The 27,658-nt window shown below is 43.5% G+C and overlaps 1 long non-coding RNA gene and 5 other non-coding genes across 7 annotated transcripts; all 6 read right to left on the bottom strand.

Moving 5' to 3' along the window:
• Positions 1–7,329: 7,329 nt before the first annotated feature.
• Positions 7,330–23,512, bottom strand: LOC120875181. 2 transcript variants are annotated; one of them, XR_005723836.1, is made up of 7 exons: positions 23,384–23,512; positions 22,668–22,748; positions 18,730–18,870; positions 17,500–17,962; positions 14,798–14,810; positions 12,695–12,784; positions 7,330–12,234 (listed from the first exon to the last, which is right to left on the bottom strand). It is a non-coding gene; the product is annotated as an uncharacterized LOC120875181 (long non-coding RNA). The 2 variants fall into 2 exon arrangements; XR_005723837.1 differs by lacking the exon at positions 18,730–18,870.
• On the bottom strand, positions 22,231–22,304 carry LOC120875741. The gene has a single exon (XR_005724046.1). It is a non-coding gene; the product is annotated as a small nucleolar RNA SNORD113/SNORD114 family (small nucleolar RNA).
• On the bottom strand, positions 23,155–23,300 carry LOC120875757. The gene has a single exon (XR_005724059.1). It is a non-coding gene; the product is annotated as a small nucleolar RNA SNORA79 (small nucleolar RNA).
• A 1,618-nt stretch (positions 23,513–25,130) lies between the features above and the next one.
• On the bottom strand, positions 25,131–25,206 carry LOC120875738. The gene has a single exon (XR_005724044.1). It is a non-coding gene; the product is annotated as a small nucleolar RNA SNORD113/SNORD114 family (small nucleolar RNA).
• A 746-nt stretch (positions 25,207–25,952) lies between these two features.
• LOC120875723 lies at positions 25,953–26,027 on the bottom strand. The gene has a single exon (XR_005724032.1). It is a non-coding gene; the product is annotated as a small nucleolar RNA SNORD113/SNORD114 family (small nucleolar RNA).
• A 1,150-nt stretch (positions 26,028–27,177) lies between these two features.
• LOC120875749 lies at positions 27,178–27,249 on the bottom strand. Its single transcript, XR_005724052.1, has one exon. It is a non-coding gene; the product is annotated as a small nucleolar RNA SNORD113/SNORD114 family (small nucleolar RNA).
• Positions 27,250–27,658: the final 409 nt, after the last annotated feature.

Consider the following 27,658-nt stretch of genomic DNA (forward strand, 5'->3'; position numbering starts at 1 on the left):
ATCGTCTTGTGAGCACCGTATCCGCCTCTACATGGGCACGTGGTCCTGAAGTCAGCGAGCATAGCCTTGAGACTGATGGGACGCAGAAGGTGGCACAGCCCTCTGAGAACATTCTCCATGCTGGCCACGGTTACTTCAAGGACCATGGGTGAGAGGTGTGCCACGGTGGAAACAGGATAGCTCCTGAGAGGTGAGCATTGTCCTAGGGAAGCCCTTGAAGGCTGCATTTGACAGTGAGGAGAAGACGGCGTCGCAAGCATTAACAGATTAAGTACACATCTACCAGTCTACCATTCCGCCGAGTACCATGGAGCAGGGAGGGTGCGGAGACCAGCGTTGCCTCTCTTAACTTCAGGCTTTCTCCAGGAGGCTTTTGATGGCTGGGCTGGATACCAAGAAGCGGTTTACCGTCCCACATACATATTCAGAATGTATGTGGGACGGTAAACCATTTCTTCAAGTACCGCACGACGGCAGGGATGCTGGAGGATGGCTGGCATCTGCAAAGTTGCCTCTGGGGACCTCTTCACGGCTGTACTTGATGCTGAGAAGAAGCAGGTCATGGTGTCATACTAAACAAGAGTTGCGAAGTCAACCATTGTCACTGAATGCCAGAAAGCAGCACCGATCCCGAAAGAGAAGCAAGATCCACTCCCCAGAGACGGTGAGATTTCCCGAGGCAGAACTTGATATAAGAAGAGCGAGAGTATGTGATTTCGCATCATGCAGAAAAGAACATGCCATACAGAAAACCATCTCTTCGAGTGTCGTGGCGAGGCCTGATGCTGGGTCCGAGGGCGCCTCCCTGAAGATGGCGTCACTTCCGGGGGCCTCGAGGATGGATTTGATACTGAGGGTTAGTGGACCGTGTTACATACGTCACAGATAAAGCGTACGCTATACGGTCTACTATCTCTCCAAGTACCACACAGGGACGCCGAGGACAGAGGCTGGGGACACGCCCAGAAAGTCTTCCAGAGCTGGAGAGAATCAGGGGGCAGGTCGACTACAACACAGACATGCGACAAGCACAAACAGGCTAGAAGTCTTGTCTCCACTGTCAGGAGTTGGTGTGGGTGCTGGAACGGGTGGCTTATCCCCAAAGCTGGCAACGCCTCCAGGAAGCCCTCCAAGGATGCAAGCCCACTGAGCAGAAGTGGACGATGTTCTGTTTCATCACTCCAAAAATACTGATCAAATGCCTACTAGGTGTCAGGCACTGTGTTGGATCTGAGAGAATGGGTAGGTGGGTATGGCAGGAGGGTGGGCATGGCATGTGGCAGAGAGGAACATGTGAGGGGCTGGTCGTGAGCAAATTGAGAAAAAGAAGACGGCATGTGTGCCGTCACAAGGAACACCTGTCTAGTTCTGAGCAGGCCAACCAAATAGTCTCCAGGCACGTGAAGCCCAGGTCTCCGGGCACATGAAGCCCAGGTCGTGAGCCCTAGTTTTGAGCATAAAAAAAAATATATATATATATATACACACACATATATATGCCACAAAGAAAGACTGATGGCCAAGGGAATTTCCAAGAGATTGTTCCAGGCCAGATGGGATCTGAGCAGTAACCACCATGCCATCTTTGGTAAGCCAGGCAGATGTCATTTTGGTCAACAGACTCCCTAAGGTCAGAACCTCCATCTCATCCCCAGTTTTGGCATCGCCTCCAGAAAGCCTTGGAGGAGGAATTTAATATTGATCAGAGGTGGACTTTCATACAAACATAGGAACTTGAGCATAGGGCACTATCTCTTCAATACCGTGATGGAAGCTGGGCTGCTGGGTCTCCCTGAAGGTGGTGTCGGTTCCATGAAGCCCTCCAAAGTTGGCTGGGCTACTGGGAAGTGGTGGCCCATGGCACACCAGTCTTTCCTCGTGCATAGGCCACAAAGCAAGCCATCTCTTCAAGGACCATGACTGAGGCTAGAAGCAGTGTCTCTCCCCCAGGCAGCGTCACCTCCAGAAAAGCCCCCAGAGGATGCACTTAAAAGGCCTTGTTGCAAGATTCGGACATCAGACACGGGCCCCAGGGGTGACCACAGAGTAGGGCCACAGCTAAACCCAGTGTCCTCTTCCCTCACGTTGGCAACACCTCCGGGGTGCCCTCCGAGGACGGATTGGATACTGAGAGTTAGTGGACCATGTTACATAGGTCAGAAATCACAAAGCCTACGTTCCATAGTCTACCATCTCTGCAGGAACCATGGAGTGGTGCTGACCCCAGAAACAGGGCTTGTCCCTGAAGTTGGTGTCGCTTCCAGGCTTAAGGTTTCTGAGGCCCCATTTGGCATTAGGAAGCAGGCACGCGGGGAACACAAACTGCTCCCCTCAAATGGGGAGCAGTTCTGATAGGGAAGATGTGCCTCCCTCCTGAACCAGCATCTCCCGTAGGAAGGCCACGCCCACTCGGAAAGCCCGAGAAGAGGCAAACCACACAACGCTGACTGTGCTTAGGCCACTGCACGGTCAACGGTGTCTTAATCACAGGAAGGGGCAGAACAGGAAGCTCTAAGAGCAGAGCTCATGTGTGAAAGGGGGCCCTTGACTTCTGGGTAACGACCTGCCCGAGCTCACCCAGGCTCTGACAGTCCTCGCCACATGCCACACCACCCTTGTAGACTTGAGCCACAGGGCTGGTTGTGAAATGGGCTCTTCGTTATCCTGCTCAACACCTCCACCTCCTCCCCGAGGTCTTCCCTGGGTCTCTCCATCCCCTCTCATAGCCCAACTGCCAAACCACCCTGGATGAATGGAGGCACAGCCGTGAGGTCGGGTAGTCACCACGGAAAGGGTAGGGCCGGCTCCAGGCAGCATGGTAGGGCACGGCTGTCCCCTGAAGTCTTGAAGCCCACTGCATGGCATCCCCGATCACAGTCCAGCTGTTGAAGACCGAACTGCCTGGAACCGCATTCAAGGCATCAGCCTTTGTCCTCATTCTCATCCCTGGGCTCCCTGAGCCCTGACCCCACCCTCCAGCTCCAACCTTTGCATCCCTTAGAGAAAGCTTCTTAGAAGGATAAAATAAAAGGTGAAGGATGAGGAAGCTAAGCCAGGAAGAGAAACAAGAGAGGACCGTGCAGGACTGAAGCAGAGGAATGGATGCAGTGTGGACGAGAAGTGTCTCGCGGACCAGAAGGAGCATGAGCCAGATCAGTGGCTCCTGGACCAGACAGGTGGAGCAAGGGCTGGATGGAGCATGGCAAGCAAAAGAGCATCTGTGTGAATAGAGATGTGCCAGAGATCGAGCCAGGTGACGTCTTGGTCATTTAGAGCCTTACAGCAAAGCTTAAAGATTACGGATTTTATCCTCAAGCCAAGAGAAAGAACTGATAAAGAACTTGAGTCTGGCGTTTTTATACGATATCTCTTGCAAATGGGAAAAGAAACTGCTGGGGGCAAAAGTGGAAGCAGGGAGAAAGAACACAGGAGTCTTAAAGAAGAGAGTGGTGCCCTGGACAGAATAGGAGCCACGGACATGGGGGGAAGTGGGATGTTTGGGAAGAGTTAGGAAGAAGAGTGTAAGAGACACGGTAAGGTCCCAGGTGTGGGTGGGGAATGGGGAGCGGTCAGACAGGGGGAAGCATCTGGGCAAGTGTTGTCACAGAAGCCAGGAGAGGGCCTCTGGGCTGGGAGCACACCTACGAGCGTGGGTCGGGGGCAGGCGTTCACTGCTGAACACTCCGAGTTCAAAGCGCTGGTAAGAAATCCTAGTCCAGATGCTGAGTCGGCAATCGGATGCGGGTCACCGACGATCCTAACGGAGGCACTTCTGGGGGAAAGGTAGGGTCAGAGAGCAAACAAAAATGAGACACGAAGGATCCACCAAGAAGATGTTGGCTCAATATTTTTTAGACTTGAAGGACGATAGCCTGGTAGGAGCCCATGGGAAGGCTGTAGGAAGTGGGTGCTGGAAAGGGCAGTGGGAGACCCCTGAGAAGCTGAAGAATGGAGTCACGCTCGGGGGCAGGTGCTGCTGGGCCAGAAGTAGGTCACCTCCTCCACTGGTCCTTGGGAAAGGGAAGCAAGGGGCCGGGGAGGATGAGGGGAAGCCATGGGGGTTCTCTTGGATGGCCTTGATGTTCTCTGTGTCCGGGATCGGGGAGAAAGCCAGTCACATCGCTCCTTGGTACGGGGGCTCCGGTGTCGCAGGGAGGGGGTCACTGGCCCAGCATCAGACGGTCCACAGAGTAGTGGGCAAGGGAAGAATGGACAACTCTGAGTAGCAGAGATGGACCCGGAAAGTACCCGTGTCCTCCTGGATAAAGTGACATGCCACTCCACTGGCATCCTGGATCACTAGAGATGCAAGGAAGCCCACCTTTCCCTCCCACCCTCCAGACCCCAGAGGGTGGCTCTTCTCATTTCCCCAGACCCCAGGCATCACTCCACTCCTTTGCACACCTACCGGCTCATCCACTCTTTCAAGGGCACATCAACCCACCCATCCACTCGTGTATTCTGTCTCACAAACTCACCCCTCACACACATCTATTCCCCCACTAATTCACCTGTTCATTGATGTCCTTGGCGCACAGCCACAAACACACATGTGCCAACATCAGGCCCGTGAGGAGCCCAAGGCGGCCCTGGGGCGACTTCTGTGTTCCTGCCTCCTGGGAGCTCACAATCCGCAGAGCGATGCGAGATGACGGAGCGGGACTGAGGGCAAAGATTTCGAGTCCAGAAACAGGACAAGGTTTCAGCTCCTGCAGGATGGGCCGGAACACAGAAAGCACCGCGTTCCTCCCAAAGAGTAGGGCAAGCGGGCGGGGAAGGCAAGCAGAGGAGTTGGTGAAAAGACCCACTCACCTCTTAGCATTTGGGAGGGGATACACAAGAGGAAGTGGAAGAAACAGATACATCTTCAACTTAATAATTACACAGAGGGCAGAGGGAGTATGAAATTTTACCATAGAGAAACTTAGATGTAAGCTGTTTAAAAACCAAGCAAACAAACAAAACTGAGGTGTAACCACTAACAGACTTAGAAACTGATTGTATACTTTTTGAATCATCAAAACACAATTTTAAGAAAAACGTTATTGTTGAGTCACTTAGTCATGTCCGACTCTTTTGTGACCCCATAGACTGTAGCCCTCCAGGCTCCTCTGTCCATGGGATTTTCCAGGAAAGATACTGGAGTGAGTTGCCACGCCCTCCTCCAGGGGATGGAACCTGCCTCTCCTGCACTGCAGGTGGATTCCTTACAACTGAGCGACCAGGGAAGCCCAAGAAAAACGTAGCAGATATAAGACAGCAGGAGAGAAAGTACGGGAGAAAAAAGAAAACAAGCCTTAAGTGCAGTTTTCTGAAGTTAAAACAAGAAAATCCAGAAAACAAATGTGAGTTTATACGCCCTTAAAAGGAGTTTCCAACTCAAGTCAAAAATCCTCAAAGCCAACTCTATGTTGTCTATTTGAAGCACACATTCAACAAATTAAAAAAATAATCAAACCCAAGGAATGGGCATCCATTTTCATACATTTGACTCTCAGGCAGCCCACACAATCATGCGACGACCTCTGAGAAAACCACGGAATTCATACAGCAAGCCGACGGCCAGCAATCAACTTCCTATCAACAGCATCCTCAGTTTTGCATATACAGCAATTTGCTCAATTTGTTTGTGCAATTCCTTAAATGATTCATTGTGGAGGTTTTCAAATGGTATTTTAGGGGTGCTTGGGGCCCCCACCACTCTTAGGATGGTGCCCACAGCTCAAGATCTCCATCCAGGTCCAAACAGGGCAGCTTTGATCTGATCTATTTTACTTATTGGGGTTCTGGGTAATATTTGGTCTGAATAAAAGGCTTGGCTGCTGTTGAAAACCAGTATTTAATTACATTTTGCTCTTATTGTTTTATAAAAGTAAGTGGAAAATGGAAAAAGAAAATCACTGATACCAGTGGTAAGAGTACAGATCTTATATGTACTTAAGAAATTAAGACAAACATGGCAATCCTTAGGCGAACCCAATATGGCCAGTCCTAAGCCTCAATAATTGAATTTAAGGCAGTCAACTATGTGTTTGGAAAAAATAAAATTAAAGAACATCCATGGAATGCTAGAAATTGCCTGGAAAGGTACAGAATTCGAGGAGCAGAATTCTTTGGAACACGCAAGTCTCTGGTTCAACTTTCAAACAAGACTTTGCCTTGAATACAGACTTCCAGAAACAATTATACGAGAAAGCAGGGTTACCTAACTCCAGAAAACAAATGAAAATGAAGCAGAAGTGCTTCTGAATTTCAAGTACCCAAGAGCAAAGTCGTTATATAGGTTGATGAAAAACACCTCTCAGACAGAAGGTACTATCCACAGCAATGACACGAACATTTACGTTGGGAATAAAATAGCATCCAAAGATGGGGAAATAGAAGCACAGTTTCCAGAAACCTCTCAGTCCAAAGTCATCAAGTGTGAAAAAAGAAAATGAGAAAAATACCTCGAATCTAGAGACAAGCAACATCATATTTAACAGAAAATGAGAAATAAAGAAAAATGTTTACTTCTTCAATATTAGTTTATACTGTTCAAAAAGTTCTAATCAATATAACAAAGGCAAAAAAAATAGATAAATCTTATAAACTCTTGGAGTGAGGTTTAAATTATGATTGTTTTATAGGTTACTTAACTTTTACTAAGAAAATCCAAAAGAATAAAATGAAAAGCCTGTAAAATGAAATGTCTTTATATCAAAATCTGTATCCTATAAACAAGATGTCACCTTACTTTTAAAGCCCTCGAGTCATTCAAAAAACTGAGAGAAGACACAAAGAAGACATCCATGAATTCTCAAAGTAGAAATTTGTGTGTCCACATTTTCTAACCACAATAAAATAATCACAATTTAATAAGAAAGTATAAGCAACAATACAACCCAAATAAAGTAGAAAATAATTTTAAAAGTAAGCTCCATTTTTGCACATTTTATTCAGATAATCATTTCTTCTAAGAACAAGAAGAAATGAAAAGCATTAATTACAAGAAATTGAAAGCATAATTACAAATATTTTAAAATTTTGAAAAGACTACATATTAAAACTTTTCACATGCAGTCAAAATTGCAACTAGAGGCAAATTCATATTATGAAATGCTTTCATTATTAAAGAAGAATAACAGAAAGGACATATGAACAGGTCCACAAAATAAGGAAACCAGAAGGCAGGAGTCCATAAGGATAAAGGCAAATATTGGTGAATTTGAACACACACACAAAAAAGTTAAGTTGACAAATTATTCCAAGAACTGATTCCTTGAAAAATCTCTAAAAAGTACACTCCTGTAGCTCATCTAATAAAAAAAGAGACAAAGTACACATGTCCAAAATTAAGAATGATAAAGACGATATAGAAATAAATTTTATTATACAAATACTACTAATAATTCTATACTAACAAGTATTTACATCTCAAAACATAGATTATTTTCTAGGATTAATATTAGCTTTTAAAGAATCACAGTGCACTCCCTATGTGCCAGACTCAATGCAAGACACTTTATCTCTTTAATTCTCACAGTGGCTCTCTTGGCTTCAGGCTCTTATTATCCATTTAACAAGTGCACAAACTAAGAATTAGGGAGAAGACATAGTTTTCCTGAGGTCACATGAGAAATGAGAGAGCAAGAATTTGAACCCAAGTTGTCTGATTCCAGTGCCTGCACATGTAAACACTAAGCTATACGAGAAAAAGAAGCAAACAATCTAAAGATTTAGGAAATCTAAAGTATCCAGTAAATACAGAAGAAATAGAAAAGGTTGGCAGAATTATCCCAGGAGAGTTATACAGCTAAGTTCTTTTCAAGTTTTCCATGAAATATATCATTTAAATGACGTACATATGGTACAGAACACAGAAAAAGATGGAATGCTCCCTAATTCATTTTACAAAGCTAGCATAACTTTGATATCAAATGATCAAAACTTTAATTCCAAATACTAGCAGACCAAATCATGAAGTATATTAAAAGAACAATAAATGAAAACCAGGTAGAATTTGATCCAGAAATGTTTCAAAGTTATGAAACATTATTATAATTCATTTCATCAATAGATCAATGGAGAAAAACAACACAAGTATCTCTACAGATATCAAAAAAGTATTTCAGGAAATTCTAATCCATTCCTGATTTTAATCATACATGAAGTAGATACTTAATTAGCATTATAAAAAACATACAGCCTTAAAAAGTACCTGTTATCATACTTAACATGAACCAGAAAGGAGACAAAGATTTCTTATCAACAATTTGAGATTTTGGAAGATCTAGACAATACTATAAGACAAGAAAGAAAAATAAAAGAGATAAAATATTTTCAAATATTTTCTATAATTGTATAGATATGTATGACACTTTACCTAGAAATTCCAAAACATTCAACTGAAAACTTGTAGAACATATGAGAGAATTTAATGAGATAGACAATAACAATAGATACATAATCTCTTCCCTACATACCAGTAATAACCAGTTAGAAAATACAAGAAAAATTCACAACAGAAGCAATACTTAGTTCCTTGAAATAAACTTAATAACAAATTGTGAATTTGTCAAATTTGATGAATTGTGACTGTATATTATAAACTATGAAAGATGTAAAGCCCAAGTGTCAAAACATACCAATTCTCTTTAATTTATAATTTTATAAAATTTCACAGAAAATCTATAGAGAATGTTTTTAACTTTGCTGTATCACTAAAATTCACCTGGAAAAATAACAAGTGAGACCAATCAAGAAAATCTGGAAAAATAAGAATGAAGGAAGACTATTTCTATCAAATAATAATACATATTTTAACAATATGATCTGTTATAACAAAGCAATACTAGGATAAGAATAGACAGATTAATGTCAAATAGAAAGCCACAGTGAGAAACAAAAACTATCTAACATCTAGCATGTGGAAATGGAGCAAAAAGTTGCTTCTTACAATAATTCAATTAAAGGATTAAAGATTCAATATAGAGAAGAAATCATGAAATAACTAGAAAAAAAAGTGACTAAATATATGAGCTTGGGGTAGGAAAGGTCTTTCTAAGTAAGAAGTAACTATAAGAAAAAATTAGTGATAGATTTTTTAGAAAATAAAATTTCCCATGAACACAATGGAATGGTAAATGAAAAATGGCGGGGGGGAGTAGGATATTGTTAATATAGGATGGAAAAACAGTTACTATTCTTACTTTGAAAGGTATTAATAAAATAAAAATAAAAGATACAGCAATAGAGAGAGATGGGTAAATGACTTTCAGTTCAGCATAGTGAGGAGCATATAGATATCTACCAGCCTTTGCTCTTGAAACTGTGATAAATGAAAGCGAAGAGATTTTGGTCTTGAGCATGAGTACCTAGGACAAACACAGGACAATAGGAGATTTGGAACTGATTCAGAGCTGGGAACCCTGGACTGGCAGTGAGGAGAGCTGAAAGAAAGGCCAGTGTAGTCAACAGAACCCACAGAAGTCTCAGGAACCTCCAGGAAAGCCTGAGCCTAAATAAGATCAATTGGCTAAAAGTCTGTTAAAGAAGAAGACACAGCCCTCAGTCTTCACCCGTTAGGCAAAGCCTTCCCTAACCTGGAGAGAAGACTGAGAAGGCATTACATGCAGAGAGCAAGGCAGAGAGGACTGGAGCAGCTGGGTGCATGCACAGCCGAGGGCCAGAGCCCTACATTCAGAAGAGAAAGGAGGCAGACTCTTTAAGCTGGATGTTCAGACCACTCGGTCTTCCTTCCCAAACCTCACCGAACACCAGCAACTAGTAAAATTCTAGATCAGAAACTCTTTGGATCATCCAATCAATCTAAAAGAAAAAGACATAAAAATGCCTAAACCTGGGGTTCCACAATACAAAGACCTGTTAGCTCTCTCTACAGTAAACTCCACAGTTTACAAGACCCAACCACATACTGAGAGCTTCCAAATAGTTCTTTAGTTTCTCTGGATGTGTGTATTCTGTGTGTGTGTGTGTATGTGTATATATATAATCTATATCTATATATCTGTCTATACAACCAGAGTTGAGAAAAGAACCTAAAATGAAAGTTAGACAATGACACACACTTGGAAGAAAAAAAAGAAAAAAAAAAGCTTGGAGACTCTTTAAGAAAAAGACAATTTCAAAAAACTATTATTAATATTTTTAGAAATATCAAAGAAGCAATTGCATCCATGAAACAAAATTCAATAAAATAATATTTGGAGTGTAATAAAAAATTCTTGAAAATCAGAGATTGCAGAAATGAAAACAGATTAAAAGATGAAGACAGAGTAAATTGCTCAGTAAGAGAACAAAGAGATTAAGATTCGAAAATCAGAGGAAAAATACATGAGAAGCAGAGAACCTGTCAAAGAGATCCAACATACTAAGTTCAAGAGAAAACAGATGGGAGGCCATTGTCCAAGGAATTGAACAAGAAATGTCTGCAACTGAAAGACAAATGCTTTCAGATCAAAAGGGTCTGGCAAAATACATACACATGAAATTCAAAACACAATGGGAAAAGAGAAGTTCCAGAAAGGGAGGGTAACAGAAGATCACATACAAGGGATGGGAATCAGAAGTCTTCAGACTTCTGGTCAATATCACTGGAAGTGAGAAGACAATTGTCTATGCTTTTCAAATCTAAAGGGGAAAAAAGGTACCAACTAGAATTCTGTACCAAGCTAAACTATCAACATTAAGGTGGACTAGACATTACCCTTATGTGAAAGATCTCCAAAAATTTACCTCCCATGGACCCTTTACCAGGAAACTGCTAGAGGATGTACTCTAGCAAAACAAGGGAGTAAACAAAAAATGAGAATAACACAGGATTTACAGAACTAGGGATCCGACCAAGGAGAATCCCCAGGAAGAAATGAGGAAGTGATTCCACTATAAGGGCAGAGAGCCCAAAGATGAACCAATCCTGAACAAAAGAGGGAAGGAGGCTCCAGGAAGAGATGTCTTCAAAAAGATAAAACACATTAAATAAAAATGAAAAACACTAAATGTGTTGGGATGTCATGAAAGGCTGGAGATGAATTTGGGATAAGTTCATTAATAACCAACCAAAGAGAGAAGGAAAAAAGAAAGACAAAACCAAAACAATTATCGACTCCAGAGAAAACAAAAGTTGCGAAGGAAAGTAAACAATCACAGTGCTGTTGTACTCTCCAGTATTTACACTGTTGTAATACATAAAGACTGGATACTGATCAAACCAAAACTGAGCTAAATATATTAAAAGAAGGGGACAGACAGGTATTCTTGTGTGTGTTGAGACCAAAGGTGAAAGATTTAAATCTTCATTTTCTGTGGTTGAAAAGTCAAGATAATGCCCAAGTCAAAAAAAAATTTTTCCTTTGAGAACTAGAAAAATCAGAATGTTACTTAGAAAACTTGTTGTAAATGTCAAAAGAACCATTTAAAAGAGTAAAAAGCTGTAGCTTAGGTGGAGTAGGATATGGAATTGGAGTGGAGAAGGATGCTTGTAAAGCTATTCGACTCTTAAGATGAAGCATATACATGATTTTGACAAAAATAAAACTTAATGAAAGCCGAATAAAGCAAAGAAACTGAACTGGCAATTCAGCTACAGAGAACCAATAAAGATATGGGGGAAATGCTCTTATCACAGATAATAAAAGAACTGAAAATGAGAAGAATGAAATTTGACAAATTGATGAATGTTTAAAACCTTGATAATTCCCAGAGAAAGTCACTTGTTAAACCGATTTTGAGAATGTAAATTGGTATAAAGTTCAAGGGGGACAATTTGACCATAAAATGCTCACACCTTTTGACATGGCCAGTCCACTCTTATAGAGACATATGTGAAGATGAAAAAACAGAGCTGCTCACTCCAACTTTTAAAAATCATGTAAATATCTGACAAGAGTGAGTCAATTAAATCAATTATGATATAGTCATTTGCTAGGATACTAGGTAAGAAAAAAATCATAAGATAAGAAATTACTTAATGGCATGGGAAATGTTTAGGATGTCTACTTAGGTGAAAAATTAGGATGGCTATGATGAACCCAATTAAAAATGTGGGTACATATGTATACACACACATACACACTCACTCACTTTTGCAATTTACAGGTGAAACCAAAAGACCAGAAGCTGGTCTTCAAAACACTGGCAGTGGTCATCTTTGAGTGATGAGACGGGGGGGGGGGGGGTGTCTGTTCTTCCTCTTGCTCTGTTCAGTGTTTTGCAATAAATGTGTTTGTTTTTCTAGAATTATTACATGTAATAAGATTTAGTTATCAGCTATCAGTTATCTTTTCTAGGAAAAACTCACATGACTCCCCCTTCTTCATTTTCCACCACAGAAATGAAATTATCTGCATAATTTGTGAAGGTAACCCTGAGGCCTAAAAAGGACTCTGGTGTTCAGTCAGCTGCAAAGTGACCAATTGGGTGGGACCAGAGATGAAGGCCAGGTGTCCGGGCTGACCTCACCTCTTTGCCCTGGGTAACTTCTGAATGGCTTCACCCGCCACTCAGAGAAGCAGCTGCCAGAAATGGCCCCGTTGCTACCTGCCACCACTCCAGGTGGGCTCCTCTGGGACCTGCATGTATGCCCCAGCTCTCCTAGGATCCCCTCCAAGCTTTACCTTTTCTAGACCATGCCTGATCCTTAGTCACAGGCACACATGCCTCTTAGAGTGTAACCCAGAAAAGCAGAACTCACCCAGCGAAGGAAGGGATACACCCATCGGAATCACCCACGGGAAGTCCTGTGCTCCGCCAACCACACCTCCATGGGCTCCGTGCAAACAACCTTCCAAGACAAGAGGACTGAGTCACAAAACCAAGTCCAACTGTGTGAGCACATGTCTGACCACAACCGCAGTGTCCAGCCCCGAAAGGCTGTTGGACGGCAAGGCCAGCCCTGGGGACACGGAGCTGGAGCAGAGCCGCTCCCACCCTTGGCGTGCTTCTAATCTAACGAGAAATGAACAGCTATGGCATGAAACTAGGGGTGCTGCATGGGTCTAGGTGCGAATGGGGGAAAGACAAGAAACTCAGGCTGGAACATGGTGGAGGGGAGGATGGAGAGTTTCAGCCAGCCTGGATGTTCCTCAAGATAAACACAGGGGCCCATGTGACTGGCTGAGCCAATCAGTGCCCTCAGCCTTCCCCCCACCCAGGCAGCACCACTATCAGCATCACTGTCGTCATCCTTATATCCAGGGACACACGGAATCGGACTGATGACAGTCTTCAATCCCCAAACCACCCATCACTGGTCCACAAATGGCTCTTTCAGTTTATCCTCTTTAGGTGACATTTTAAGAAGGTACTGCTCATTCATAAACCCACCAGAGCGTCAACCCGGAGACACTGTTGTTTGCATCCCCCAGGGCTGGGTGGCCATTTTGTGCAGCCTCGGGGTCAGAGGGCTCCCCTGAAGCCCTGCCATTGGAGGTGGGCACCCCCCAGTCCTGGATTTGGGAGCTGTGCTCTGGCTCTCCACCTCTCACCCTGATCAGTTCTCGCCTCGCCGTTCCTGACCTGGGGACCAGGCTCAGCCTGGCTCTCCCTGCTGGGAAGGAAACAGGCTGGTCTCAACAGCAGACCAGACCCAACCGAGCTTCTCCCAGAGGTCCTGGCAGCCAGGGCTCGGGGGCAAGTGAGCACCAAGTGGGCTCCGGGGCAGGGGGCGAGCTCAGGCAGACCCAGGGTACCCATGCACCAGCTCCCCTGGTGGGCAGGGCCCTGTGATCCTTGCATTTTGAAACGAGCTGTTTGGGGCAACTGTTAGGAACAGGAAGAGCATTTTCTAGATGCTTCTCTGCAGGGTTTTCATAACCCTTCTCTGCAGGTAACCAAAGTTACCACACTAGTGGACCTGGCCAAGAGCCCTGGTTCAGTTCTTTGATCCTGACATGCAAACTTGCAAACCGTGCTGTGATGCTCTCAGGACCCAAACCCTGGCATGCATGGAGATACCGCCTCCAATCCCACAGGGGGAACAGCAGACGCTAGGCTCTATACCCAGAGCACCTCCCTACTCCCCTCTCAGCAGAGGTGAGGGGACAGTCGGGGCCACAGCTGGGACACGTCTAAGCAGGCCCACCTTCCTCCCCTCCGGGCAGCCACCAGCAGCTCATGCTGACACTGGGGACGTCTGCCAGGGATGCGGCCCAACCCCCGTCAAGCTAACGGACGCCCATTGTATCATGTTGAAAAAACACACGAGCTGGGAGATGCCTTAGATCTGCGGGATAAGAAAATAAAACCTGGCCCCCAAATTACTAGTGAGGCTCAAGGGCCTGGAAGGATCCATGCGATGGGACAGATTTTCTCTTGCCCCAGTGGGCAAAAGGGGGACGAGAGAGCTTGGTGTTGTCATCCTTGCTTCAGTCTGCAGATGGGGAAACTGAGGCCAGGCTAGGCAGCCTCTGGCTACAGCTGTGAGACTCAGGTGATGAGAAGAAGGAGGCAACACCCCTGAGAGGGTCCCTGGGGGAGACCAAGGTCCACTGCGAACCTGGGAGACCAGGGGAGGGAAGACGTGAGGAGGAGGAGGCCAGTGGGGAGATTGCGCGCGGGAGGGAAAACCGACAGCACGGCTGAGGCTCAAGGGCAGGAACGGGAGAAGAACATGTGACACGGAGCACACACGCTGCACGGGGCAGGGGGCTGCAGGCAGGGGCCACGTGCTCCGGTCAGGGCACAGCTCTTCACACTTTCAAGATGCTGGCAGAATCAATGAATGAAATTTTACTTCCCTTTTACAGATGACGGGCATGGGACTTGGAGAGGCCTGGTGACGTCCCCAAAGGCACACCTTGTTGTCCTTCCTGGTAGAAAGAAGACAAAGAAGTCAGAAGGGAAAGAGACACAACAGAATCGCCTGTCCTCGGGGGTCCAGTCCGGGGCCAGCGTCCACTAAGCGAGGACTGTCGGCCCCTCAAGTGCTCACACACATGTCCCATTGATTCCACGACCTGCTCAAAGTCCCCTCTGGCTTCTGGAGGGTCTGAGGCCTCCACCAAAAGCTTGAAAGAAGAGCCGATGAGGCTGACCCAGCCCGCTCCAGTTTCATCAAAGAAGCAAAACCAAACCGCGGAATTCTGTCTTGCAAACCCTCAGCCTACTCAGTGACAGCTGAAGGTTTGTTTTCAATCTTCTCTTCCCTTCTTCGGGATGGAGGCCTCAGCGACCCCCACAAACCAGACTAAGTTCTGGCCGGTGGCCACTGGGTTTCAAATTTTGAAACGGGCCTTTTGCAAAATGTTCAGTTTCAAGCCCTTGGTCCGATTCCTTACATCCTGTCCAAACTTCCTGGGGGAGTGACATTTATTTAAGAAAGGAATAAAATCCCCATGTTCAGCCCATTGAGTGAAAACACGTTCCATCCCAGGCAATTTCAAGGATTAAGGTTACATATCTCTTAATGAGTCACAGGCAGAAGGCAAAGTGGAGCTGGATGGAAGAGTAGGACCAGCCTCATTCATGAGGAGGGGCCAGTCCTTGGTGCCAAGGACCCCGATTCTCTGCCAGGGAGGTAATCTGCCCCCAGCATGGCCTCACAATCATTCCTTGGTACATTAATCCATTCTTTCACTTCATCTGCATTCTTACTGAGGGATGAACCCGACTGCATAGGTTCTGTGCTGGACAGTGAGGGGGTCCCAGGCACCTGACGCTGAGCACCCCCAGTTGGGAAGCTCAAGGCTGGCTGGGAAGGCAGATGCCTAACCAGATCATGGCCTAGACAGGTTTCTGCACAGAAGTCACGTTCATGGCCATGGAACAGCTCTGAGTGTGGCGTGGGGACTCATCCCACCTGGGGACATGGGACAAGCCCTCCAATGATTAAGCACTGTGGGGAGAGGGCTAAAGGATGAGCTTGTGCAGAGGCATGGAGAAAGAGACACACGCAGACTCAGGCGTAAGGGGAGTGGTCTGCTGGGTGGTGCAGGAGGCCAGGGAGCATGTGGCTGGAGCTGTGGCTGGAGGACAACTCATGAGGATGCTCGAGCGTGAAGCCAAGGAGCTTGGACATCACCCTGAGGCTCTGGGAACTCATGAAAGAGCTCTAAGGAGCGTGGGAATCTTCTCCAGGCACCCTAGAAAGATGTGTAGGGAGGAGGAGCAAGAAGACCAATCAGAGGTAGATGAGAGCCCAATTAGCCTGGACCAATGTGGAGTGATGGAGATGAGAGGGGTGGACTCCCTGGGCTCCCTGGAGAGATGCTGAAGGTGGGAGGGACTGGAGTCCGAGGCAGAGTGAGGGAGAGGTCCGGGATGGTGAGTAAAACACCACCAGTGGTGCTGTAGAACATTCTAGCAATGTTAGCTAGCAACAGCTGGTGTCCCAGGCAGCCATTTTGAGAAACTCAATGGACTATGGTAGAGGAAAGAGAGAAGAGTCAAGACATACGTCATTCTACCCTTGCCTTGCCATCTAGCAACACATCTAAGAGAAGTACTTGAACGTTGACGGGGCACATCAAAGCCTGACATGCAACAGAGCCTTCCTTAACAAGCAGGGTGCTTGCATGAAGGCAGTGGTGGCTGGCTGGTCACACCTGCCAGGAAATGACCAATCAACAGCTGTACTCCAAACTCCAAATAACACTGGTCTCTCTCCTCCAAGGATGACCGAAGACCCTGCTGACCTGATTGATCCCAGGGAGCTGAGCCATCGACCAGCTCTCTCCAAGGCTACAGCCTTGTCCTCCTGTCTCTCCCTGGACATGGGAGAGAAGCTCAGGAGGCTTCTCATGAATCCAGATGGCAGGTTCACAAAGCCCTGGGCACCTGGGCTTTACAGCACTGCTCACACGTGTAATTAGGTAATTTTGAAAGTCTATCTCCCACTCAAGACTGGACCCTCCACCAAGGCAGAGATGAGATGTTCCTTATTTCTTGCCATCCAGCTTCTTGCACCACAGAAAGAGCCCAGTATTTTTTGAGTACATGAAAGAATGAATGATTCATTCACCAAGCACTTCTGGATGCCCAGACCTTCTTCTGGGTGGGCGTGACACAGAAAGAAGACCCCCAAACTCAAGAAGTCCAAAGCCCTTTGGGAGAAATTGGGAGTTCATAGTCAACGCGGCAATGTGGGCTCTGTCGGCAGTGTGGACAAAGGATGAATGAGTGAAAAGGGGCAAGTCTGGACAAAGGGATGTGGAAAGTGGAAGGAGAGTGCAGGGAGCTGTGGGAGTTTGAGAGGCAGGGGACATCTGTTTTAGGCTGAGAGGTGAGCTCACTTCATTTACCCAGGAACTCTGGGGAAACGAGGGAACCGGGCTCCAGTACTTGCACACACTCGCCACTCAGATCTTAGAGTCTAGCCCAAGGCCATCAGTGCTTATCGTCCTGCTCACGCTCAGCATTAGGAGGGTCCACCAGCTACCAATATGGTCTGAACTCCTCTACGGAGGGACTGGAGTTTAACCAGATGGGAGAGAGTTGACCCAGAAGACTCAAAATTAGAGGCCCAGATGCCCACGGTTAGGAAAGAAGATTTGATTCTACCTGTTCAGTCTCCAGTAGAAAGGTCAGTGGTTTGAGCCAACATCAAATCCTTGTGAGGGAGATGGCTATATTCCAAGCCAGATGGCCAAGCAGCATGATCAAGTTCAAAGGAAGGATGCAGGATGAGGAGTGGGAGATGGAATCCAGGGTCAGGAGCCGGTCAAGACAAGAGAGGAAGAGGAGTGGTCAGTGTTAGATAAACCACGGATACTGAACAAACAATTGCTGGAGGGAAGGAGCGGATGGGAGGGGCAGAGGGACAGGGTGGATTTGGGGCAAACGCCCCATATGGTGCAAAAGTGCGGTCAACTCATGTTTCTTGTTGTCTGTCCCTGGAAGAGGGACAGATGCTGCCTGAAACGTGAGTAGTCTGGGCTCATCCTAACTGGCATTCTGTAAACACTCAGTTGAACTCTTCGTTCTTCTGGGACAGGGGAATATGGGTACCACATCCATTTGGGAGCTTTTAAATGAATGCAGGTGACACTATCTATTACAGCTCCTTAGTAATTTCGAAGGCGTCTCTTCCCTCCCTGGTACCGCATTATGTACAGGACAGGTATTATGTTAGGTAAGAAGAGCCTCATAAGCTTTTGTTAGATAAGGTTGGGCTTCCCAGGTGTCTGCTAGTGGTAAAGAATCTGCTCACCAATGCAGGAGATACAAGAGACTTGGGTTCAATTCCTGGATCAGGAAGATCCCCTGGAGGAGGGCATGGCAACCCACTCCAGTATTCTTGCCTGGAGTATCCCATGGACAGGGGAGCCTGGCAGGCTACAGTCCATGGGGCCACAGAGAGCTGGACACAACTGTGGGATTGACCACACACACACACACACACACACACACACACAGACAAGGTTAATTCTCAGGACAATCCAGCCAGGGAGGTATCATTATCCTTGTCTAAGAGGTGATGGGGAGGCTGGAGGTCCAGGGTGTTCCCCATCTAACCCACTGTCCCGTAGCTGGAAAGCAGGAGGAAGTGAAGGAGCGGGCCCCCTCGCTGGAGGCACAAAAACAAGACTGTGTTATTTTCGACCTCTTGTCTTGGCAGAGGCAGGGGCAGCTTTCGGGAAGACCCAGGGCCTCCATTCTACCAGTCCGAGCCAACGTTGCCCAAGGATGGGCCGAGGTCCAGGGGAGTCGGAACTGCCAGGATCCTGTCTCACTGTCTGGCACTGGACGCAGGGAGAATTTGCACGTGGGTGAGAGAACCATCTGACACACCGCCACCTCCCCGCGGAACGGCTCCCGGCAGTTCTCAGAAGGGCCATCCCAGTTCCACAAAAGCACGCGTATTTTCAGCTCTTCGTTCATTCATTCAGCAGTAATTTACTGGGCGCCTCCTAGGCTCAGGCTGGGAAGGCCCTGTGGAGACAGAGAAGAATCTGACCCAGTTCTTGGCTGTCCGGGCAGGTCAGCTTGGTGGAGACATGTAAACAAATGCTTGTGAGCAGAGGACGATGGGTAGCCCCGGGTATTTAGCATGTGCCCTGAGGCTGGGCTGTGGCTGAGTGGTCAGGGAAGGAAGCCCAGTGGGACCTGCTCCACTCACTGCCTCACACACGGGTCACTGGCTTGCTCTCTCCTTTACTAATCGGTTCACTTATTCACTCTTCCATTCAAAGAGCGCTCTGTTTATCCTTGGATGACATACTCATTCACTGAGTCATTTACTCACTCAATAATTATCCTTTCCCTCGGTAACTCTAATATATGCATTCCCCCATCAATTTGCCTATTCACCCCCTTATTAATTTGTGCCATGCATTGATTTATGTACTCATTAGTTAAATTATTCAACGTTGTCCTATTTTTACTGACTTTATTCCCTCACTCATTTTTTGACTTATTCATCAATTAATTCATTTGGTGCCTCATCAACTCACTGGCTTATTCTTCCCTTCATGACTAACTTCTACTAAACCATTCACTGATAAACTCGTTCTGGAATCTGTTTACTAATTCACTCATCTTTCACTTATTGGAACACTGACCTACTGGTCTTTCGTCCATTCCCTCCTTGACCTGTCTGTCACTCACCATCCACCTCTTGACAATTTTACCTACACAGAGACTCATCCACTTAAGAATGTAACATACACATACTGATTTACTCAGTGCATGATTAATGTATTCCCTCATTCTTATACTCCACATTTTCACTCAATTTTCCATTCCTTTGTTTACTCAAAGACTCATTCATTCACTAACTCACTGCTTCATTCATTCATCATTTATACCATTTACTCAATAATTCATTCGACAAATATATTAGAGTGCTCTACGTGCAGTGCAGATGAGCAGTGCAATTCCTAATGTCCTGGATCTTACACACCAGGGATTCAGTCATTGGCTCAGGCATCTTCTGTTTTATAAAGCATGTGATATATAAGTGAGGTCTTGCCTTCTGTGCTTCCGGAAAACCCATGTATTTGGCCTTATATTGAATTATTATATTTATCAGTAAGCCCACCTAATCCCAAAGAGTTACCTGATGGTTGGAACTAGATCTGATTTAGATATGAATGGCATGCCTAATACAGAGCCTGGCATGGATTTGGATCTATACTTGCTGAGATGAAATTATTACTCCAGTATTGGTTATTTTTGCACTCTCTCAGATACCAAGTGCCAGAAAAATTTTTTAAATGTTGGGTATAGGGACCTCCTGCCATCACCTCCAATCAGATCAGTGATATTTGCTCTGAGATAGGGTAAAAAAATAGTTCAAGTAATGAATTATCATCTCAGCATGCAAAATACCCAAATAATTTCAATGCAACACGCAGAGCAGAACTGCACACTGGGCTGCCCCGTGCTTAGTCGCTGTGTCGTGGCCGACTCTTTGCGACTCTGGACTGAAGCCCGCCAGGCTCCTCTGTCCATGGGATCCTCCAGGCAAGAATACTGGAGTGGTCTGCCACACCCTCCTCCAGGGGATCTTCCCAACCCAGGGATCGAAGCCAGGTCTCCTGCATGGCAGGCGGATTCTTTACCATCTGAGCCACCAGGGAAGCCCAAGAATTGCAGGTGGATTCTTTACCTGCTGAGTTACCCAGGAAGCCTGAACTACACACTATGTACTATTACAACAAATATCTTTTAAAATGTTTTATTTTATAAATTTCAGTAAGGTAGAATTGTAATAATCGTAACCCTTGTTTCAAAATACATTTGCACCACTGGTCCTCTTCTTACTTAGCTTTTCATAGATTTAACTCACTAAAATACAAGAACGAAAACAACGAATATTTTAACTACTATGTCCTCACTATACACAGAATTAATATTGATAGATTAAATCTTCTTGGTTAAATGGATCTCAGAGAAGCAAAACTGGGTCGACCACAATCCTTGTTTCATAAAATTTTATCACTGGAATATTCTTGGTCATTTCATATATGAATTTTACTTATTTATTAATGTACTCAGTATTCATTTTCAAAAATAAAATCAATAGCAAAGAATCTGCTTCTAAACAAGAGGGAAGTAGGCATTCGCTGTATGAGGCAGGGAGCTCAAGCTTCGTGCTCTGTTGACACCCTAGAGGTGTGGGATGGAGGGGGAGGCGGGCGGGAGGGCAAAGAGGAAGGGCACGTATAGCTGATTCGTGTTGACAAGTGGCAGAAACCAACACGATATTGTAAATCAATGATCCTCCAGTTAAAAGTGAATTGATAAAAAATAAACAAGAGGGTAAGCTTTGACTATTAAGTCTCTCTGTGGACCCCTTAAACAGAGTGGTAAACAGTTGAATGAAACAAATCTTTGTTTCATGAATAATCATATCATTGGTCATGAGGGGCCACTGTGATTTTACTAGCCTGTTTATCCTTAATTTGTTTAATTATTTAAAACCCAAGGAAAACACAACCAACCCAAGAATGATATCTTTGACTAGGTCTAGAATTCATCTATGCCCTTTTTACTTTAAGAGGTAGCATTAAATCTATTTTCTAATGAAAATCTTTTTTTTTTTCCTTTTTCAAAATGAATCAACCATGACGTTTCTCAGACAAATTTTTATCCTTGGTGCCAGCATAATCTTTAATTTCTTTCATAACTGCATGAAACAATCTATTTTTAAAGAATATACTCATCATCTATAAACAAAATGACCAAAACAAGAATAAAAACTTAATCTCATACTTACTTTGATCTATATTCTCCTTGACCACAAAGGTAACAGTTAAATAATAACTAATCATTAAATAATAACTAAAATAACCAAGGTGCAGCCATTCTGGGGCACAAAACGGATGAAAACAAGAATAACGTACACTGATCTTTGGCTCATATTTTACACTCGTTCATTTAGGTAACCATTTCTTTAATCCTAATTTTTTTCTTTCATGAATCAAACCCACTTCAAACTAAGAGAAGGATATATATTTAGCTTGGCTGTGTCTCACACAAACCAGGAACAACTTAATGTGTGTCTTCTTAATGTACCAACGTACTTCAGATTGAGTGAGTGAATTATATTTCAGAACTGAAGTTACAAACTGAACTGAAACTAATTTCAGAACTGAAGTAATTATATTCCTTGTTTTATAAATATCCTCAAAGTTGGTCTGTGTTTTGACCTCTCTTTTCTTTCAATATATTTATTAATCCATTCATTTATTTACAGATAGCATAAAGCCAATATCTATGAACTCTCTCAACCAGATTTTCAAACATCCTGAGATGATTCCCCCAAGAGTCATACACTGTCTTTTCACCATGGACCTCAGGGGTTCCAAACATGATTGATCATAATTTTCATTCAGATGCATTCCATTCACATCATTGGTCCAGGTGTGGTCCTTCAGCATTTAATTTGAACAGTTTGTGGATGTCACAATGAACAGCCATGAATCCGCTGTCCTAACTCAACAAATGGAGTACTGACTTCCTAAATGAGTAACAGCCTAGACCATCATCAAGAGAGGAATGGGACAAACATTAACAGGGGACATATCAGTTTTGAAATGAATGGGAAAGCTCCATTTTTTTTTCTATCATTTGTGCTAAATTGTGTTAATCATAAACTTCAGCTCATAACACATTCTCATCATAGGTCTATGCACGGCATTTAATTTTAACTACATTTATTCTTTTTTAATGATACAGTGGAAACCCACAAACTAACCACCCAAACCAAGAGCTTTATTACTCACATGGTGTGCTCCTTCCCCAGAGGCATTAGGCAAAGCTCTTCATGGGTGGAGAATAACTTAATGAGTTCCAGTCGATCCATCCTGTGGAATGAAAAGATGTTGACAAATGAAAATGCCTGGATTCGGGTTTTAATTTAGTGAACACTAGGTAACCATGACAACAATTAATTGTAAACAATCATTTATACTACATTCTCATCTCTGGTTCTACGAATGAATGGACCTCCATTTTATTAATTAATGTATTCAGTTCATTTTAATAGCATAATAAGTACCCTTAAATGAACCACCCAACGTAAGAACTATGAATCTTGCAGACAAGAGACTCTGGGCCCTTTACCGACATAGATAAGAGGTTAGAACTTCATTTTGTAAAAGATGCCTGTTGTGTTGAATCAGATTCATCAGGGACCTCGGCTGACAACACAGTCTTATCATTGGTCCTTTTATTACCTTCTTTGTTTATATCCTGTCCTTCCTCTTTTTTGACTGTTCGACTTGCAAAAACCAGGAGTCACTATCAGATAGGCAAGCCATCTGCATGGTGCTCTGGGTGAAAACAAATCTGCTTGCTCTATGATGGACTAAAATCTCACTACCCAAGATATAAAGTAGTGAGAGGAACAGCCATCAAATGTATCCCATACTTTCAAACCATACACTGAATATCCTAAACAGGTTCCCCCAAAGAAGACAAGAACTTGGCTATTACTCACCTTCAACCATGAAGGTCTTGATCATTACAGAATGATTAGTAGTTCATGTCCATTCTATGAAGGACAAAGAAAATAGCAAAAAAAAAAAGGGGGGGGGGTTCGGGTGGGGGAAGGAGAAATGAATAGGCATTCTTTTATAAAATAAAATGTTAAATGAAATGACAGAATATCTCTTGTCCCCAAAAAGAGAAAAATGGAAAGGAAAAAATGCTTTCCGTTGAGCCACGTTTTCCCCTTGACTGACTTGCTATTTAGGTTTTGACTAACTTATTTCATTATTTATTTCCATTTCTCTTAACAAACTAGAACTCACCACTGATCGAGAGCAAGAACACTGACTATGACTCTTCTCTGTCTAAATGACCTTACCCCAAACAGGAAACTATTCTGGTTTCCTGGTTCAGTGGTTAAGACTTCACCTTCCAATGCAAGGGGTGTGGTTCTAGGATGATACTTTAAAAAATACAACTCAACAGTTGTATTGACTGGTTACAGCCTAATCCTTAATGTGTAATTCATTCTCATCTCTGGTCTTTTAAAATTTTGTGTCCAGATATAGCCTTTTGTCCGTTGTTCTGTAATACAACAGATTGGTAGCCCAAGGATGAAAACTCTGTTTACCACTTATAAAGGCCTACAGGCTTCTTCTCCAGAGACTCCCTAGCCACGACATTTACCTATGAGGAGTCAATCTAGGGAACACAAAACAAATATTAAAAAGAATGAAACAGCCTAGATTTTGACTTTGCTCTAATACACTAATGAATGCAGTGTGAGAAAGTTTAGCTTAACCTGAAAACTTAGGGTGTGCCACTTGCTTCAGTTGGCAGAAAGTTAATCCCCCTTTTAATCTAATTAGTTCAATGATAAATTTTTTAAACATTTTTTTAAGATTCTTTTTGACATGGACTATGTTTTTAAGTCTTTAATGAATTTGTTACAATATTGCTTCTGTTGTTTAGGTTCTGATTTTTTGACTATGAGGCATGAGGAATCTTTGCTCCAGTGAAGTCTTAACCACTGAACCACTAGGGAGGTCCCTCAATATTCTTCTTACCCAAACCAGCAAGAGACAGGATTTCTGCTCTAAGAGGAACATCATCTGAGTAGAACTGGTTAAATCATAATTATTTCAAGACACGCTCATTACTGGCCCATGCTTTGTCCCTTTGAGCGACTGACTGTTATTAACTTATTCATTTATGCACTCTAATGATAAAACTGTACATGCTCAATGTCATAGCATGAATAATCCTAACACATGCGCAGTTCACTGCTCATTACCAAACTGATAACAGACAGTGTAACTCTGTAATGGAATTCTGTGAGCACAATAGCTCGTGCTGCCTAACAAACTTTTATCAGTGTCCTTCTTTAATTTAAACAGTGCTTAATCTTTTATTCAATTATATAAACATGTTTCCTAATTAGTAATAAAACAAATAACCAGTAGACCAAAGACATCCACGAATGTGAAACTGACAATTCATGTGTCTGTCTCTGTGTGTTGCATTCTGAAAGATAAGCAATGTGAATACTAACTCCTCAAAAATAGGTTACTAATACTTCCTCCGTTACGTATGCAATCACTGCACTAGGCCTGGCCACATTTATGCATTAATTCACTTCTACTAATATAATCATTATCCATGACCCAAAAACGCCCCAAAACAGGATAATCAAATATTTATAACAATCGTCTGTAGGATCACTTTCAGCAGGGCCATAGATTAGATTTCTTCTCATGATGGACCTCAGATATGCAAACAAGTATTATTCACCATCCTTGACTCAGACCCCACAGGTCATTAGCACAGAATCTTTGTCTTCATAGCGCAAAGTCGCTTCAACTGTGTCCGACTCTTTGTGACCCCATGGACTTAGCCGTCCAGGCCTGTCTGATGGTGGCATTCTCCAGGCAAGAAAACTGGAATAAGTTGCCATGCCCTCCTTTAGTGGATCTTCCGGACCCAGGGATCAAACCCATGTCTCTTATGTCTCCTGCATGGGCAGCGGGCTTCTATACCACTAGCGCCAACTGAAAGTCCCTTTTCTTCATTATATTCTGCCCATTGATATATTAAGTAATGACTTATAACTAAAAAGAAACATACATGAATCAGAAAAAAAAACAAAATAAGAACCTTGATATCCCTAAGATTTACCCATCAAATCATTCCCCAGAAACGAGATCTGTTTCTTGAATTGTCCTCAGTGCTTCATACATGGATGCCTTGACACAATTTGGCCTATCAACCCATGTTACTGGACTACAGTTGCCCTGCTTTGATTATATTTCTTACTTCTTAACAATGCACTGACCGTGATAAACCAATCAAACCAAGACATGAACTTTACCTATGACTCACACTGGTCTCCCTGCTCCTAAGACGACACTGCCTTTGGGGCCATGGCAGAATGCTAAAATCTGTGCAGGAGTGATCGTTCTGAGCAGCACAAAAAAGAACAAAAAAATAAAGTTTGAGGCCTTCTATCTATTGGTTGTTTGCATTCCACCTTTCCTAGACACAGTCATTTAATATTCATTAGTTTACAGTATTCTTTCCAGTTGAACCTCAGAGTTCGAGACACCTTGTACACATTGTACATGACTTATACATCTCCAGCAGTTATCATTGATCCAGCATTCCTTTTTAGAGTCATAGATTATCAATAATTGGTTCCCTTTTACTGCTGAGTAGTATTCCCCTGCATAGATAGACCAGGTTTCGCTTGTCTCTTCACCACGTGATGGACAGTTAGATTATCTGTATGTGTGTGCGCAGTCGTGTCCGACTCTCTGAAAACCCATAGGCTTCAGACCTCCAGGATTCTCTGTGCATGGAATTTTCCAGGCCAGAATACTGGAGTGGGCTGCCATTTTCTCCTCCAGGGGACATGGATTAAATACTGTTCCCCTTTGGCTTCTTTCATAACTGATCAAATCTCATATGCTGCCGGTCATCATTCATGATCCTTGTTAGACCCCCATTTTACTCATTTGTGTTACATTTGTATCAATTAAATCATTCATCATGGATATTAATAAAAGTCACATTATTTAAGAAAATACACAAATGAGATCCTTAAATATTCCTGACAAAGGAGCTTTCCCCATATACACTCTGTGTATGTGTGTGTGTGTGTGTGTGTGTGTGTGTGCACGCGCGCTTAGTTGCCCAGCCATGTTCAATTCTTTGTGACCCCGTGGACTGTAGCCCACCAAGCTCATCTTTACTCAAACAATAAGTGAAACCAAAATAAGATCTTTGACTACTATTACTCACCACATTCTCTTTCCTAACACAGGCAACAGAATCTTAACCAAGACAGAACCCAAGATCAGCTTGGTGCTGAGATATTCTCCTCTGCCCACTGATGTACAGTTTCCAGTCTCCATGTATGGAGTCATTTAAGTGTTTATTAATTCATAGTAATTTTTATTTTTCTTTCAAGACAATAAACATCAAACATGCAACTGACTCAGGGCAATTACTGGTTACTACTTATCACTGAAAGTATGCTTAACTTAAGACATAATATATTTAGTCCATTTTATTATCTATTTCAATATATAATATTCATTTTCCTGACTAAATATTTTATTAATGAACAATGTTTCACCCTCTTCATCTTTATTCATTTATACATTTGCTAATTTATTCTGCCATTGATTCATTTATAATTATATTTTTAAAATTCATGAGCACAAAGACCGAGAAAGAGATCACTGTATAATACTGAAATCTATCTGCAGTCATTTTAAGTATGTTGAATAGATGAGCTCTTTTGCATTGAACCTCAGACTTCTGGACACATAGAATTCATTGTACGTGATTCACACACCAGACAGCATCATTAGACAGTGACTGGTCAACTTTCTCTTCATTTGCATCTATATTTGTTTATTAATTCATTAATTAGGAAAGTGAAAGTAAAAGTCACTCAGTTGTGTACAACTTCTTGCGACCCCATGGACTGTACAGTCCACGGAATTCTCCAGGTCAGAATACTGGAGTGGGTCGTCATGCCCTCCTCCAGGGGATCTTCCCAATAATTCTATTCCTCCTCACACATTCCTGACCTTAGCTGAAAGGGTCAATTGAAGCAGAGACAATAAAGTAGAATTTTTCATGTTGGACCATCTTCCAGGCACACATATATATGACTCATACATCAACATTGGTCATAATTGATCTAATATTGCCCCCCTTTTTTCAATCATTTCCATAGCATTATTGATCAAATAATTATTTCACTAATAATAATTTTTAA

The sequence above is a fragment of the Oryx dammah genome, unplaced genomic scaffold (assembly GCF_014754425.2).
Source record: "Oryx dammah isolate SB20612 unplaced genomic scaffold, SCBI_Odam_1.1 HiC_scaffold_16, whole genome shotgun sequence".
NCBI lineage: Eukaryota > Metazoa > Chordata > Mammalia > Artiodactyla > Bovidae > Oryx > Oryx dammah.